At 35.1% G+C, this 14,837-nt stretch overlaps 1 long non-coding RNA gene across 1 annotated transcript; it reads left to right on the top strand.

Moving 5' to 3' along the window:
* Positions 1 to 2,032: 2,032 nt before the first annotated feature.
* On the top strand, positions 2,033 to 14,022 carry LOC145114437 (uncharacterized). The gene is made up of 3 exons (XR_013711001.1): positions 2,033 to 2,280; positions 12,972 to 13,029; positions 13,926 to 14,022. It is a non-coding gene; the product is annotated as an uncharacterized LOC145114437 (long non-coding RNA).
* Positions 14,023 to 14,837: the final 815 nt, after the last annotated feature.

The raw sequence follows: 14,837 nt of genomic DNA, 5'->3' as shown, positions 1-14,837 counted from the left end.
GAGAGAGAGAGAGAGAAATGGACACCCTCATAACAAGAAGTTACAATAGGCCAATTACAAATGGAAATACAAGAAAAATGGGACACCCTCTTTTGAACATCTTATCATTCCTCGAGATCCAAACATTCCAAATAAGTCAGTAAAATACCGTTATCAAGATATCCTTTTTTCGGAAACAATTCCCCCAAGCAGCAACATAATCAACAAATTCTCTAACATTAAATATCATCCTACTTTTTGTTTCTACCCATCTTCATATTCACATAGAATGATGACATGTGACATCCACTAATTCTCTCTCTTAATCATCTTTTTATATTTTGACACTTATCTTGATCTAGGAACAAAAAATAGAAGGATATTTGATTTCTCATTTAACAAATATCATTGGTTACAGTTTAAAGATTAAGCTCTTTACATCAAATTGTTAATTTACCATCTTTTTTATTCTAAATGGATTTATAAATGTTTAAACAAATCAACACACACACACACACATACACACACACACACACACACACACACACACACATATATATATATATATATATATATATATATATATATATATATATATATATATATATATATATATATATATATATATATATATATATCCTTTCTAATAAATGAAAACAATTTTGCCACTTATCATCCTTTTATACATTATGACACATGTCATTTTGTAGTAAATTTAGATTAAATTATATTCATGTGTCATTTTGTGGTTTTTTTTCATTGTATTAAATTTCATATAATACTTAAATATAATAAATGTAATAATAAATGTATATCCAATTCATTAATGCAATTTCCTTATAATTTCTAAATTTCTAAATTGAATCCAATTATTTTAGTTGTTTATTTATTTAAATTATTAGTTTAAATTTAAAAGATAAATAAGCACTTCATTTTTAATAATTAAATATTTTTCTTTTTTTCTTATAAATTCAAATTTTCTAAATTGTTATATCTTCATGTTTGTTTATTTTTTTATGTGATAGGGTCGATTGGGTTGAGGCGGTCCTGCTTTGTGTTGAAGGCCAAGATACCCAAAGAGCGGTCCAAATAAGTTGTAGGCCCGGTGAGGCGGTTCAGTAAGGTCGAAGGCCCGGAGAGCAGTCCAAATAGGTTGTAGGCCCGGTGAGGCGGTCCAGCCATGTTGAAGGCTCTTAGAGTGATCTAGATAGGTTGTCGGGCCTGTGAGGCGGTCCAGTCATCTTGAAGGGTCATGTATGCATGTTGTTGTCTGTATCTTGTGTGGTGGTACTTTGGGTGAACTCACTAAGTTTCGTGCTTAAAGTTGTTTGCTATGGTTTCAGGTACTTCAGATGATTGGGGCAAGGCGAAGGCTTGATCGTGCACATATTTCAGATTTTATGATGTTCGATTTTGGGATACTCTGATTTGTAATTATAACTTTTGGACATAGTGTTTTGTAAGCATTTATGGTTTTGGGCTTGGATTTTAAAATGAAAAATTTTACTCTAATTTTTGGGATCTTACAGAAACCTAAAAACCATAAAAAAAAAACAATATAAATACATATAAAAAAATTCTTTGAGATTTTTTTTTGATTTTAGAAACAATAAAATCGCATATATATATATATATATATATATATATATATATATATATATATATATATATATATATATATATATTAAGTCGCTGGAAAAAATATAAAAAAATGATTATATTTATTTTTATTTTGTTTTTTTCTGAATTATTTTCGGTGAATATATATATATATATATATATATATATATATATATATATATATATATATATATAGAGAGAGAGAGAGAGAGAGAGAGAGAGAGAGAAAGAGAGAGAGTGTGTGTTCATTTATTCTAACCATCTATTGTATGGATGTAGGAAATTTTGTAAACCAATCGTTTCAAAAAGCTAGATAAGGGTATATTGGTAGTTTTCTTTTATACACCTAAATTAAGTTCTAATATATATGGAAAATTGCTTATATGATTGGATCCGCTTTATTTTTCCCTTAAATTGCTTTTTCAATCTTCACCACCGACTCCTTCATGATACCAGGAAAAGAAACTCACCCCCACCATCATCAATCTGACGCACAATATAAACATCAACCCTAATGCTACCCAATTCCAATTTACATCGATCCCGAAACTCTCTATGGTTCGAGCCCTAAACTCTCCATTATCGATCATCAAGATTCCAGACCCATGACCATGAATACTTTTTTTCTCCAATCGATCACCATACTCGAACCATGGACGATTCTCATTCTCCAATCAACCCGTAAGTTTATTTTTCTTTTAATGAACTCGTTTTTTTTATTTAATCGATTTTACGTATTCAGTTTTGGGTAATTGATTTTGTGAACACCATTTCTGAAAAATCGATGTTTTCAATCTATTTGGAGGTATTTCTTTGCATTTTTTTGAATAGATGATTTTCTTGTGATTTGTGATTTATGAATTGTGATTTCTAAAAAATCGATGCTTGCAATCAGTTTTGGATGTATTTTTTTTTTGTGTGGAGGGAACCCCTGCCATCGAGAACACCTTCCTCCTTCTCCGATTAAGTAGGTAACCAAGCTGGTAAATTCTTCACCTTTTTCTACCTCATCGTATTAATCTTTCTTTTATTCTTATTTTCCAGTCAAATTGATGTTTTTGGAAACCCAAAAGCTTTTGCGATTGGTGATGACTAGTGTTATGGATGATATTGAAGGGCTTGTGAGAGTTCAATGTGTTCTCAAACATTGGATCTGTAACATCCCCAATTTCACGGCCAAAAAAGACCAATTTGTTTATGCTTTATTTAAAAAACAAAGTATATTTTTTGAAGAATAATATTACAAAATTTGTTCCCAAAAGTATGATAATGATATTATCAAAGCATTTATGAAGAAATGTATTTTAATTATATTAAAAACGTTGGCATTTTATCGTCATTATAGTACATAAGCATAAACAGAAAATAACATAGGCCTTACAACATCTATTATTCTACTGGGCTATAATCCATAATTCTCTCATCTGTTCATCCCGCCGGTGCTCTTGTGCAACTACCTGTAATACAAGAAACTGATTGGGTCATGCTTGGGAGCATGGTGAGCACATAGGGTTTTTAACCTACAAATCTCGTTTAGATCCTTTTGGCTAAAATTCGACCGATCTAAAATTCGATTTCTGAGTTGTACACTACTACGCTGAATCTTAGAAAAATCATAACTTCCTCAAATGAAGTCAGATTTTGACGTTCTCTATATGCATGCTCTCGATTTAACGTCTACTATGAATTTAGTTTATACCTATAAGTTTAAAAAGTATTTTGTCAAAAATTTACTTTTTACGATACGCGGTGTCGTGTCGGTTTAATCGCGAAACTTCGACGAGTCATAACTTCTTCGTTATAAGTCGGATTTAGCGTTCCTTATATCTTCGGAATCCTTGTTATGACTACTTCAACCATTTTCAATGATATGGGTCTAATTATTATTTTATTTTAGACACGTATTTTATTCCTATTTTATTATATCGTTATAAGCACGTATATTGCATATAATTTACACGTAAATCACATAATACTCAAATAATTATTCTTTATTACATCAAATATGTTACAATTGTTGACCCTAACTATTACATCATCATAATAATGCTTAGCCAGAAACGCGGGCGTTACAATTCTCTCCCCCTTAGGATGATTCCGTCCCGAAATCATGCGTCAGCAAACCGATGTGGATAGCGACTCATCATGTCACTCTCTGTCTCCCAGGTGAGGTTTGACCCATTCGAATGTTTCCATCATACTAGCACTAATTTGACCATCTTCCGTCTAAATTTCTTCGTCTTACGGTCAATAATTGCTTCAGGCTCTTCGATTAACCTCTTATCTTCGTCAACCCTTAACTCTGAAAGTGGAATTATATCGGGAACTTCTCCCGTGAACTTCCTCAAATAACACACATGGAAAGTGTTATGAATACCATCCAGTTCTTTTGACAATTCCAGCTTGTAAGCTTGGTTCCCAATACTCTGAAGAACCTTGAATGGCCCAATAAATCTTGGACTCAACTTTCCTCTCTTACCAAATCTTATAAGTCCCTTCTACGATAAGACTTTGAGCAATACCGAATCTCCAATTTCGAATGTCATTGGTCGTCGCTTCTTGTCAGCATAACTCTTTTGGCGATCTTGAGCTGCTAACATTCTTTCTCTAATAACTTTTAGCTTTTCAGCAGTCTGATGGACTATTTCGGGACCCATAAACTACTTTTCTCCGGCCTCAAGCCAATAAGACGATGTACGACACTTTTGTCCGTACAAGGCTTTATAATATGCCATCTTAATGCTCGAATGGTAACTATTGTTGTGGGAAAACTCTACTAGGGGTAAATTCTCATCCCAGTTACCTTGAAATTCTAGGGTACATGCTCTTAACATATTTTCCTGTGTTTGAATTGTCCTTTCACTCTGACCATCAGTTTGCGGATGGTAGGTTGTACTTAAACACAACTTCGTACCCATTTCCTATTGTAGACTCTTCCAAAATCTTGATGCGAAACGAGTGTGACGATCCGATAGAATCGTTAAGGGAACATTGTGAAGTCTTACTATCTCCTTCACGTAGGCATTTGCAAGATTATCCATAGACCATCTCTCATTGGCTGCTATAAAGTGTGCACCCTGTGTGAACCAATCCAAGACTACCCAAATCATGTCGTGACCATGGTAATGTCTTCCACCTTACCCATGGGTACATGAAAAGGTTCTAAACTCCCATATGGTTTATAATGTTGCGCTTTAACTCTTGCACATGTTACACACTCAGTAGTAAGGTTTCAGATCCCTATACATATTAGTGCTGCCGAGATGAATCGAGTACATGGTCTTGTGAGCTTCTTCCATCAGAAGATCCCTTATCCCTCCCATCTTAGGCACCCAAATCATGTTTTGGAATACCTTCAATCCTTGACTATTTGTACCGAATACCAACATTTTGCCTAAACGTTCTTCCTTTCGGTCATTTTTCTCCAAAGATTCTTCCTGAGCTTTGTTAATGCTTCCACAATTATTGAGACAACTTCTATTCTTAACGCTCTTGGTTTTTTTCTTTCTAGGTTTACTTTTCGACTTAGAGCACCAACTACGACATTTGCTTTACCAAGGTGGTAAAGTATCTCACATTCGTAATCATTGATTAACTCTAGCCAGCATCGTTGTCTCATATTCAATTCCTTTTAATCAAAGAGATACCAGAGACGTTTATGATCAATGAAGAGTTTGCACTTTGTGCCATAAAGATAATGCCTCCATATCTTTAATGCGAATACTACCACTTCCAACTCCAGATCATGAGTGGGGTAGTTCTTTTTGTGCTCTTTCAATTGTCGAGATGCATATGCTATCACTTTATCTCTCTGGGCTAGAACACAACCTAACCCAACTCCAGATGCATCGCTATAGACTGCGAAGTCTTTCAATTGTCGAGATGAAGCCTACAACTAGCATACAATTTGATATTTGAAACATAAAATCAAGTTAGATGAATACCTCTATATTGTAGCTTGTGGAATTTGGCATTTCAAGAGCTTAGCACCTCAAGTGTGATCAGTGGCGGAGGCAGTACCGGGGCTAGCCGGTGCTCAGCCCCCCCCCCCCCCCTAATCCCCGTCTGTTTTCTTTTTATCTTTTAATAAGCCGACTGTAGTTGAATGATTAAATCTTCTAGAGGTAACGGCGGCGCCTAAGAGATTTTATTTTGTATCTCAAAATGTAAAATTTAAAGAATTAATCCTTTCATATAGTCTAGTTATCAGAATTAGTCCTTTCACATCAGTCATTTTTACTTTTTAGGTTTCTTTTTATAACTCGTAAATATCTAGTGCATACACTGTCATGGTGACAATATAAATACATAATTCACATATATAATATTTTTATATATATTTCATATTTTATTTTTGTGTTACTAAAATATTACAAATATAATTTGATACGTATATTTATATTATAATTTTTTTTAGATTCACCCCTTATTTCAAAAAATGTGTGATTATATGTAAAATCCCAGAAAAAATAAATTGTTGAATATTTTTCTCTAGCAATTTCATTTTTAAATTTAAAGACTTTATTACATATTTGAAGATAAAATATACTTTAATATATATATATATATTTGCCCCCCTTATTAAAAGATCCTAGCTCCGTCCCTGAGTGTGATGCCTCAAACAAGTCACAAACACCATGAACAAGTGGAGGATAATGAGAGAGAGGCTAGGAGCACACAAAATCGGCTAGGGTTCTACTTGGAACTCTTGGGGTGCCAATTTTGGAGCTAAGGGGTTACACTTATAGTGTGGAATTCCTAGAGTTTCAACTTGTAAACCCTAATCCACTTCCTTGGGCCTTTAATCCAATAATCCATATGATAAGACCTTTGGACTAAATATTCATGGAATCCACAAAGATTTAGTCGACATAATCAACATGGATCATTAGCCCAAACTATAAGTATCACTGATTTACTTAATCAGTCCCTGTTAATTTAATTAGTCTCTTTTGATCACTGAATTAATTCCAAATTAATTCTTGACCAATACTAATTAAATAATATGATTTCTCAATTAATATATTATACTTATAATATATTAATAAATCACAAATAACCTATTTCTCAAATATCATTCCTATCAAATTGCTTCGGTGAATGCAACCCAAAGTAGACCATGCTACTCTCGGGTCAAGTACATACCAATTATAGTTATGGATTTAGACACCTAATACAACACCTTCTTCTTCACGAATAACACCGGAGCTCCACAGGGTGAAGAACTAGGTCTAATGAAACCGTTGTACAACAACTTCTGAAGTTGCATCATAAGCTCTTTCATCTCTGTCGGTGCTAACCGGTATGGTGCTTTCGCTATTGGCGTCGATCCTGGCAACAAATCTATTCGGAACTCTACTTGTCTATCAGGGGGAAATCCAGCAAGATCTTCAGGAAAGACTTCTGGATAGTCACACACCGCTGGTATTCTTGGCATTTCTTTTTTCTCCTTCTTTGCGTTGATCACAAATGCCAAGTATGATGTGCATCCTTTGGACAAACATTTTCTGTCTTTCATCAGGGAAATGGTCCCATAATTTACTCTATGTTTGTCCCCGTACACCATAAACGACTCTTTTCCAGGTGGGTTTACTCTCACCATCTTCTTCCTACATAGTATCTCAGCGTCGTTTGCACTAAGCCAATTCATCCCTAGTACAATGTTGAAACCATTCAACTTAATAGGCAACAACTCCTCGTGGAATTTATTCTAGTTCAAGTTGATGACGATGTTTTTAATGCAATCGTTAATAGGTATGAATTTTCCACTAGCAACTTTTACAACTAGAGCATTATCAAGTTTATTTACAAGCAGTGCTAGTCTTCCACCAAATTTATGTGATATAAAGGAGTGATTAGCTCCAGAGTCAAACAATATATTGGCAGACAATCCATTTACAAGAAAGGTACCTGAAGCGACACCTGTTTCATCCGTTGCTGTTTCCAGGGTCATCTGGAATGCTCTTTCCTTTGGGCTAGGTGGAACATTAGGCATCGCCGCCTCTTTCTTTTTTGGGCGGTCCATAGAAATATGCCCTTCTTCATAACATCCGTAACACACCCTCTTGTTGGATGTACACTAGTTGGCGTAATGCCTAGTTTTCCCACACATGAAACAAGTCACCTCCTCTCCACATTTTCCAAAGTGTTTCTTTTTGCACTTCTCACGCCATTTTTCTTCTTCTCCTCCTCCTCCTCCAAACTTCTTAGAACCAGACTTTGAGAACCTGCTTTTATTTTTGTCCCTTGAAGATCCATCAAATTTCCTCTTCTTGCCAACTTCAACCTTGTTGGCGGTTCTGTCTTTGATCATTTCTCCAACAGACTTAGCAGCCCAGATGGCCTCTTCAAGAGTAGGTGCCTGGCGTACCGGCACAATGTAATCTCATGGTAGTCCCGTTGTATACTTATCAATTTTTGTTAGCTCGTTAGGGACGATGCGCACAACAAACTCCATCTTGTCTGTGAAGGCATTGGTATACTAATCAATGGACATGTTGCCCTTTTTCAACGTCAGAAACTGGTTCTCTAGTTATAGCATGTTTTGGGCTGAGCAGAAATCGCGTTTAAAATGAACAAAGAATTTTGCCCATGTCAGTTTCCGTGGCTCATTAGGGCTTATGGTCTTTTCCAAATTGTTCCACCAATGAACAGCCCCACCCCAAAACGGACGCACAACATAAGTGGTTTGTAGCTTGCCCTTGCAAGCACATGTTATGAAAGCTAGCTCCATTTCAGAGATCCAGTCCATAACTCCGATTGGATCTTCTTTCCCAGTAAAATTTGATGGTTTGCAATTCGTAAAGTCTTTATACTTGCATCCATTCCTTTCAATTCCTTCATACTGGTTATTTCTTCTAACCACTTATGGTTTGGCTTAACTAACGGTTCTACTATAGTTTCCTTCTTCTGACTGTCCCTCATTCAGTTCAGGTTGCACAACTGGTATAGTAGGTTCATCCCTATTAAGCAAAATTTTCCTCATCTCCCCCCTTTGTTCGGTCATCATAGCCCGAATCATTGCTTGGACTACTGCCATCGTGATTGGATCGGTGCAGCTGCTACCTCTGGTACACGCTCAATCACTCATGGCTAAGGCTATAGGTTTCCATTAGCTTTCCTAATCGGCTGTGATTTCTCACCATGTCGATCTATTCACCAAAGCAGGTGAATTAAGATCTTTATTTACGATAGACGTTTAAATCCTCTTTGTCTCTCCGAAAAGTTACATGCCAGTTCTAAAATCGTAGATAAACGTTTTGAAATCTGAACACATAAATTTTCCAGATCCGGTCGGCAATAGACCATAGATCCGAGCAAATAATAGCATCATAAGGCATATAAGTCATTTTATATAAATCATTTATCACATAAAAGCAATTTAGGCATCTTTCCTAAAATTAGCTAGTGCCCGTGTCTATATATTTCCAAAATATAGCAGACACTTATCTCACAATCATCGCTTAGCATTCTAAGTTTAAGTTTAGAAATCCTACAAATTCCTAGTTCGCTTAAATTAATGCTCTGATACCAACTGTGACATCCCCAATTTCACGGACAGAAAATACCGATTTGTTTATGCTTTATTTAAAAATCAGATTGTCCTTTTTGAAGAATAATATTGCGGAATTTGTTCCCAAAAGTATAATGATGATATTATCAAAGCATTTCCGAAGAAATGTATTTTAATTATATTCAAAACGTTGGCATTTCATCATCAATACAGTAAATAAGCATAAACGGAAAATAACATAGGCCTTACAACATCTATTATTCTATTGGCCTATAATCCATAATTTTCTCATCTATTCATCATACCAGTGCTCTTGTGCCATTACCTGTAATACAAGAAACTGAGTGGGTCAGGCTTGGGAGCCTGGTGAGCACATAGGATTTTCAACCTCACAATAATTAAATTCTTTATTTTTATCAAATCATTCAACCCAATTACTCGTTCCCATTATACTCATTTTCTGTCCCTAAAGCATCTAATTTAAGGGACCTAGCCTAAGGGTTATCTTCGGGATTGACAATAATGCTTAGGGGATTCCTCAACAATATATATCTGTAAGGCAACCATGAGGGGGGATGGACTAAACGTGGTGAACACGTACTTCAAAAACACTACAGGTTGCGAGCATGCCAGCGTTCCACTTGATTGTCTAGAATAGTCCGTGGTCGTCATATATACACCGCTAGGCGACTGGATCAGTTTTAACGTCAAGGCCTCTCATAATTTATTTCATCTTTCATCATCTATATCATCTTTCATCTACCCATCTTTACCCAACATATTTATAGGTATAAAATACATATATAGTTTAAATCAGATGAAACATGTATAAATCGTTCATCCAACATAGATATCAAGAACACATATAATAGACACATATAGCACGTAATTTATTTTAAATACTTCATATATAAGTGTAAGGTGAAAGTAACTATGCAGTCCTTTAATGTAACCTAGTATCATTATCACTAAGTCTTAGTTTATTATTTATTGTGATTAATTGTTAGTCTAGATTTATCATCAACTCAAAGTCTTCTTCAAGATTTATCAAGTAAGGAACAATCAGGTAGGATCATATCAGAGGTAGGGTCCGATTGGTATACGAAGTATACTGTTTGGAAATCCCACTTTAAACACCTCACTAAATCCAACCTAGACATCATCCCCGTAAGTAGATCAATCAGTATAACGACTTGGAATCACTAATAAATCTTGTTTATAGGTTCATAATAACGACTTATGACTATAAATATAAGTTACACTGAAAACAAAATAGTGTAGCTTAACTTACCGGGCTTTTAACGAAAACCGAGAAATTTCACGGGCAGAACTCCGACTGTAAAAACTTCTTTTCGTCGGCTTTTTGACGACTCATAGTTTCTCTATCGCACCCTAAAACTAGGAGAAATCGAACAAGAAAAAAAGAATAATTCTAGAGAGAGTTTAGAGGAACTGAGTAAGGAAATATGAAGAATTTATCATCTATTTATAGCAGTCTGATCATAGAGTAGGCCCTCAGTTTCGTCCGTATCTTCCGCGTACTAGCTCCATTTTCTACATTCTTTATATCTACGCGTAGGTATTTCCGATTACTACAACTTTCATTTAGACTCCGTCGGCTAATTTTCATTCTATCTCAGATTTACAAATCTATATCGAATTCATCGCGCTCGAATTGTAGGGACTAAGTTTCGTCCATATCTTTAACATACGAGCTCTATTCTCGACGTTCTTTATATCCATGTATTGGTATTTATGAGTTCTACAACTTTCATTTAGACTCCGTCATCTAATTCTCATTCTATCTCATATTTACAAATCTGTATCGAATTCGTCGCGCTCGAAGAGTAGGGACCAAGTTCTGTCCATATGTTTCACATACGAGCTCCATTTTCGACTGTCTTTTTATCGTTGAACTCCTATTAATGATATATTCAATTCCCATTTAGATCCTTTTGGCTAAAATTCGATTTCTGAGCTGTACACTGCTACGCTGAATCTTTGAAAAATCATAACTTCCTCAAATGAAGTCAGATTTTGACGTTCTCTATATGCATGCTCTCGGTTTAAGGTCTACTATAAATTTCGTTTATACCTTTAAAACGTATTTTGTCAAAAATTTACTTTTTACGATACGCGGTGTCGTGCCAGTTTAATCGCGAAACTTCGACGAGCCATAACTTCTTCGTTATAAGTCGGATTTTAGCGTTCCTTATATCTCTAGAATCCTTGTTATGACTACTTCAACCATTTTCAATGATATTGGGTCTAATTATTATTTTATTTTATACACGTATTTTATTCCTATTTTATTATATCGTTATAAGCACGTATATTGCATATAATTTACACGTAAATCACATAATACTCAAATAATTATTCTTTATTACATCAAATATGTTATAATTTTTGACCCTAACTATTACATCATCATAATAATGTTTAGCCAGAAATGCGGGCGTTACATGATCTCCAATCAATGTATGCATCTCTTTATATCAAAAGGACTCATTTATATGCAAATTGAAGACCACCAATTGTAAAGAAACAAATGATTTCTTCATATGTACTATGTGTGGTGCTTAATTTAATTGAAACATTTTAATCTACTTGTCAATTGTCATTATCAAAAGTTTCTATTTCACTTAAAGGATCAACTTTTTCTTTGATGTTTTTTGTACTTTAGGCTTATCTAGTTTATCATGATGTTTTAAAATTAAATGTGCAGAATATTAAATCTGTATCTATTTTAAGATATAAGAAAAGGCTCAAACTATAAAGGGTACAAACTAGAGATAAAAGGTAAATTTATATAAATGTGAGTTGCTCCAAGTGTAAACAGAAAATATTAAATTTATATAAATGTGAGTTATTTATGAATTATATATTATGTATTTTTCAAAATTTTCTTTGTTCAATGCATAACCACATATTTTCATATGGTGTGTTATTAATATTTATTTTTGTAAATTTAAAGCACCCGTCAATTTTTATTTGAAAATTGTCATTTTGTTTATCGAAAAGTTTCATTTATCTCGTATAGTTGGTTGATCTTTTTCATTTATCTCGTAGATGTAAACTATATTCTGTCAGAGTTACTAAAATTGTAATATTATTTGTCATATAAAACATTCTCACAGAATGTTATTCGTACATAATTCGATTTCATGGCAGTTGTTCTCACAACATGCCATTCTTGTAAGAATGGTTGGAATGAAGTCGACTTTAGACCATTGATGTTATTTTGATTGCCGGGACCCGCGTTTGGACCAGTGGACTGAAGTTATGACTTATGCATATTACACTGTATGATTGACCTAGTAGATTGATGGACTTAATGGATTAAGTCCTTAATGGGTTAAGTGTTTCTAATTAACCCTAATCGTCATTTCATGTGAAAACCCTAATTGTGTTGGGTTTGAGTTGGGCCTTTTCTGTTGGGCCTAGATGTTTGGACTATTGATGGGCCATCCAAGAACAAGTATATGGACTAGAATATTTGGATTGTTAGGATAAGGCCCATTGGACATGATTGGGACCAATTGGAAAAAATTGGGCCATAGATGGGCCATAATTGGGCCTTGATGATTATGATATATTGGACCATTGGATTGCCAAGTGTTTGGACCAGAATAAATGGTTGGGCCTTAAGGTAAGACCATGTAGGGGTTTGGGCCCAATTTGGAAAATTGGGCCATATGTTGGGCTTTGGTTCATTATTAGACTTTTGGGATTTGGATTGGGCCTTGGGCTTGAATCAAGCTAAGTTAGGGGTAAAGAAGTCTTTTACCCCAAGCATGGACTTATGGATATGTGTTGGGACCCAATTATTAATTGGGTGTTATTTTGATGTTGACAGATTCGGGAATCCGTCATCCAGCAGCTAGGGTTTTGTCCGCTGACTTCAGCAGTGTGAGGTGAGTCTTCTCCTGTAGGAACGGGTCTAAGGCACCAAGGCCGGCCCGTTATATATGTTAGTTCCGGACTAAGGTCCGATGCCAGGCGGGGCCCGATGTTGGTTTATATGTTTCCGGGTTGCGACCCGATGTCGGGGCGGTACCCAATGCATGTTTGTATGCATGATGTATTTGTGATTCTTGCATGTGTTTGTATTTGTATGTTTTCCAGACTCCAGTCCGATGCCGGGGCGGAACCTGATGAATGTTTGTATGCATGATGTCTTTGTGATTCTTGCATGTGTTTGTATTTGTATGCTTTCCGGACTCCGGTCCGATGCCGGGGCGGTTCCCGAGGAATGTTAGTATGATTTTCGGATTTCGATCCGATGTCGGGCGAGGCCCGAGGAATGTATTTATGATTGTGTTTAGATGATTATGTTTATGTTTATGTGTATTAGTAGATATGCTCATATGTATGCCGAGCTTTGCTCGATGCCGGGCGGGGCCCGATGTCGGATGCAGTGGGCTAGGCCCAAGTTATTTTTATGTTATGTGTCTATGTTATATGCATTGTTGATATGTTTCTATGTATACCGGATCTCGGTCCGATGCCGGGCGGGGCCCGATGTCGGACGAGGCCGATGCCAGGCGGGGCCCGATGTAGCAGGGCGGGGCCCACGATATGTTGATATATTTATGTTATGTGATTATGTTATATGTATGGTTGACATGTTTCATATGTATACCAGATCTTGGTCCGATGTCGGGCGGGGCCAATGCCGGACTTCGATCCGATGTCGGGCGGGGCCCGATGTAGTGGGCAAGGCCCAAGTTATGTGATCATGTGTATGGTGTGTGGTAGTTTGGGGAGACTCACTAAGCTTCGTGCTTACAGTTTTCAGTTTTGGTTTCAGGTACTTCGGTTTTCAAAAGAGGAGCTCGGGATGATTGCAATGCACACACCATTTGTTTAGCCTCGGGTGTTTTCACTATGATATTTTGACACATGATTTTGATACAGTATTTTGTTATAATGATTTGAGATACATGACTTATGATCTTTATTATGATGTTTGATGAATTATGGTTTTCTTAAATGATTTCAAAACGAAAATTTTGGACCGTACTTTAACTTATGAATCAAATTTTATCTACTTAATTCATCTATATCATACTTAGATCAACTTGATTTGTTACATGCTCAAATATTTCCTTCTAAATTGTTCTTCTTCTGCGAGGTAGAAACAAGAAGCGGAGGAGAAACTTTTATAACTCTAAGTCATGTCATATACGAGAAGATGAAAGAAAAACACTTAAGTTCGCTCAAGAAATGGAACAAAAAGGGTTGATTTACACACGAGTTCTATGAATTTGTATTTAAGTTCGGATGCGTATAAATATATTAGAATGTTGTTATTATTCAATTTCAGGTTCAAGAATTCTATTATTCTTCATTAATATTCTAATAGAATAACATTTTAACAAAACAATATCATAGAACATCATTCTAATAGAATAACATTCTGACAAAATTAAAATTGAATTAATTAAAAAAAATCAAAATTCAAAATTAAGATAATAAAAATTCCTTAAAATCTGAAAATTTCCTTTTTCAATTTGTGTTTCCTAATTTGAAAGTAATGAAAATGTACATTTTTACCATTCTTTTAATTGAATGATATTATTCTATTTTTTTAATTTAATAATATGGATAAATGTCTTTCTTAAAATAACTAAAATTATTGGTCCATAATCAATTCTACATCCAGACAATAATTAGTTAGAAAACAATAACCTAAGCCTATATATATATATATATATATATA

This window comes from Lactuca virosa, chromosome 5 (assembly GCF_052849685.1).
Source record: "Lactuca virosa cultivar CGN04683 chromosome 5, Lactuca_virosa_CGN04683_v6, whole genome shotgun sequence".
Lineage (NCBI taxonomy): Eukaryota > Viridiplantae > Streptophyta > Magnoliopsida > Asterales > Asteraceae > Lactuca > Lactuca virosa.
This window is presented reverse-complemented; position numbering and strand designations above follow the sequence as displayed.